This window comes from Chiloscyllium punctatum, chromosome 16, assembly GCF_047496795.1.
Source record: "Chiloscyllium punctatum isolate Juve2018m chromosome 16, sChiPun1.3, whole genome shotgun sequence".
NCBI classification, from domain to species: Eukaryota; Metazoa; Chordata; class Chondrichthyes; order Orectolobiformes; family Hemiscylliidae; genus Chiloscyllium; species Chiloscyllium punctatum.
Window position 1 is genome coordinate 103,881,522 of NC_092754.1, and position 3,692 is coordinate 103,885,213.

Here is a 3,692-nt window from a genome sequence, read left to right on the forward strand (position 1 = left end):
AAATGTAAGCTTTCTGCTTTCCTCCACCAACAGTGCAGTCGCAGCCACGGCCTGCACACACTCAGGCCTCCCCTTGGATACTGGATCCAATAGCTTTGAATGATATGTTACTGGCTGTTTCATTCCTCCCCACTTCTGGGTTAATACTCCCAAAGCCGCTCTCTTATCTACGGTAGCAAAGAGCTGGTAAGATTTATCTAGAGAAGGTAAGGCTAACATGGGGGCATGGATCAGATCTCTTTTGAATTCTTAAATGGTTCTTTATCCTCTTCTTCCCAACTCAGACATTTTGGTTCCTCTTCTAATAGTTTGAGATATAATTTATTCGTCTTTTGAGCATAAGAATCAATCCACAATCTGCAATATCCCGTTAAATCCCCAAAATTATGATATTCCCGTTTATTCCTGGGCCGCAGAATACCCACTATTCCCTTTAACCATTTCCATGCTTCCATTTCGCTTCCCTCACGAACTAAATGTCCCAAGTATTTCACTTCTCACTCCATATATTGTGGTTTGTTTTTAGATACTCACAGTCCTTGCTGACCCAGGAAATTCAATTTTTTTTCGTGGCTTCTACTACTCTTTCTCTTCTCTTTCCTGTTACTAAGAGGTCGTCTACATACTGCAAGAGGTTAGTTCCCTTGGGGCTGCTAAATGTCTCCAATATTTGTTCTAACATCTTTCCAGATAAATTTGGGGATTGCATAAACCCCTGGGGAAGCAGGGTACTCCGATATTGCTGTTTCTGTCCTTTTCTGGGATCTTCCAATTCAAAGGCAAAAAATTCCTACCTTCCTCCCAAAAGGCATCCTTTAAATCTATCACACTAAATCATTTGTGGCCATGAGGGATCGTACTTAATAACGTACAACTCAATATTCTCAAATCCTGCACCAATCGATAAGTTCGATCGGATTTACGCACTGGTAGAATTAGGATATTATAAGGAGACATACATGGCTCCAACAGCCCCTCAATTACTGGCTGCAGTCCTCGTTTACCTTCTATGGAAATGGGATATTGTCACTCATAAACAACATCCCCTTTCCTTTTTAAACTTATTTCTAGGGGACGGATCTGTATTTTTCCACGATTCCCTTCTCTCGCCCATATAATAGGGTCTACCCCTCTCTCCAAATCTTCTGTCAACATTGCCATTTGTACAACTAATTCTTTTTTCCTGCATTCAAATCTCCAGTCCTAAGAGGATAATTAAATGTCTCCCTAGTAAGTGACTTCCTATATCAGGGGTATAAAACAGTTCCCCTGAAACTGTAGCCTTCGGACCTTCTATCATCATAAGTTCAAATACTGGAACAGTAAATCCTCCCCTTTAACCCCGGAAACAGTAATTGACTGTGTTGACATTCCTACTTTCTTTGGTTTAAAATTCAGCGATGATCGTGCTGCCCCCGTATCTACTCGGAAGACTACCTCTTCCCTACAAGGTCCCACCTTCAAGTTTATCAAGAGTTCCTGGTGGCTCCCCGGGCAGGAAACCCTGATGCCGTGATAGTGAGCAGCGGCTATATAGGCATTTGCTCTCGCCAGAGGACATGTGTTGGTCGGTTAGTTCAGCTGGTTAGAGCATGGTGCTATTAGCGCCAAGATCGTGGGTTCAATCCCCACACTGACCATGTGCAGCGCTGGTGAGAGCAGAGCTCACCAATGGGCGCAGCAAAAGCAAAGGCCGATGTTGCTGGTGCTCACAACCACGGCGGCGGTGCATTTTCTGCTTATTATCGATCGCACGATAGTCTGAAGTATTTCATTTCGTTGCAAAGGTTTTCAACCAAAAAAGCATTTACTTTTACAAACACGCATACTCGAGTTAACCATTTGCTCAGATATCTATAATTCAGCACAATGTCCGGACCCATGCAATTTCAATCGCAACGCCAGCAGCTCAGCTGCAGCTTGTCACGTTGACAAATGTCGTCTGGAGAAACGTACCTTCAACGATCGCTCACTGTTCTTCTGGATACTCACAGACCTTTGGAGTCAGGGTTATGTGCTGCTGATAAACTGCTCCGAACCTCATGCCAAATGCATTTGAATTGTAATCTATTAGTGGGGTTCTTTCTGCTCCCGAACGACGCAGTTGCTTTGGTGCCAGCAACAGCTCAGAAGTCAATTGCACGTTTTGCTCAATGACTCATGTTACTTTTGCAATCTTCGTTTGACAGCATATTGAGCAAGTTATCAGGCCTTCCTGCAGCGTTTGTCAGCGACAGGTCAGCTGCTAAAATGATTGCTTCAGACAGCATGCTACATCCTACATTTGAAAATGGAAAAGGTGCAAACGTTTACAGGCTGAACACTCACTCACTATTTCGCCTGGCGCGTCAGAGGCTGGGAGCTGATCTTATGGAGGTTTTTCAATCATGAGGGGAATGAATAGGGTAAATAGACAAGTTTCTTTCGCTCAGGTGGGCCAGTTCAGAACTAGAGGGTATAAATCTGGTGTGGGAGGGTGAGAATTCGAAAGGCAGCGAGGGGCAACGGCTGCACGCAGAGGGTGGTGCGTTTCTGGAATGAGTTGCCAGACGAGCTGGTGATGGATGGTATAATCCAATACTTTTAAGGAATCTGGACGTGTACTTGAATAGGAAGGGTTTAGAGAGAAATGGGTCAAGTGCATGCAATCGCGGCTGGATCAGTTGAGGATATCTGTTCGGAATGGACGAGTTCGACCTAAGACTGTGTTTTCAGTGCTGTCCATATCTAATGGCTCTATGATAGTGCAGGTGAAATGATAAAAAAATAAGTAAAAAAAGATGAAGTAAAATTGTCTGAAGTTGTTGAATTCAAACAACTTCAGGTAATTTTATTTCAATTATTTTATTTATCTTTTTTATTTGTGTTTTTTTTCACTGTTCTGTACCTCTTATTTCTTGATTGTCTCTCTTTCTCTCGCTCCCCACTCTCTCAATACCTTTTCCCTCTCCTCTTCCCGCTTTGCTACCCTTCTCCCCTGTTTTCCATTTTGTCTCTGCTTCACCCATCCCTCACATATTTTGTCACATAGCGCTGGCTTCAGCCTGGGTCATTCACGTCTCTTAATCTCCCTTTAATCTCTCCATGCATTGTCATTATCACCTTTGCATCTGGAGCCTTGACTCACCTTCTCTCAGCGTGGTATAAATAGCTCCATAATACTCCCCCTTTGTTTTTATCTTTATCTTTAATCAGTTAGACTGGAAACGTCAGATCTTTTCTCTCCTTGCAGATGGTGCCAGACCTTCTGAGATTTTCAAGCATTTTCTCTTTTGGTTTCAGATTCCAGCATCCGCAGTAATTTGCTTTTACTAATGGCTCTATGATATTGCTGGCGATATGATAACTCCAGTATCGATGCATGAGAGGTGAGCAAGCGAACGAATTCCCTCTGGAAGTCGTGTGACAAGTATTAACAGAGATCCCGGAAAATAACATGAACGAATCTTTCATTTCAATTGAGGCCTAAACTCTGATTCTCCTCCGAGACTGTGCCAGGTCTGCCTAATACTGCATATATTTCATGTTTTGCATTTGTTGGTGATAATAATTGAGACTGGTTGTTTTGCTGTAGACAACATCCACCAGACCTTTGGAGTCAGGGTTATGTGCTGCTAATAAACTGCTACGAACCTTTTTGCCAAATGCATTTGAATTGTAATCTATCAGGGGGGTTCTTTCTGCTCCCGAAC

General features: G+C 43.1%; 1 non-coding gene across 1 annotated transcript; it reads left to right on the forward strand.

The window, feature by feature from the left end:
* The first annotated feature begins 1,566 nt into the window (after positions 1-1,566).
* trnan-auu (transfer RNA asparagine (anticodon AUU)) lies at positions 1,567-1,640 on the forward strand. Its single transcript has one exon. It is a non-coding gene; the product is annotated as a tRNA-Asn (tRNA).
* The last annotated feature ends 2,052 nt before the right edge of the window (positions 1,641-3,692 follow it).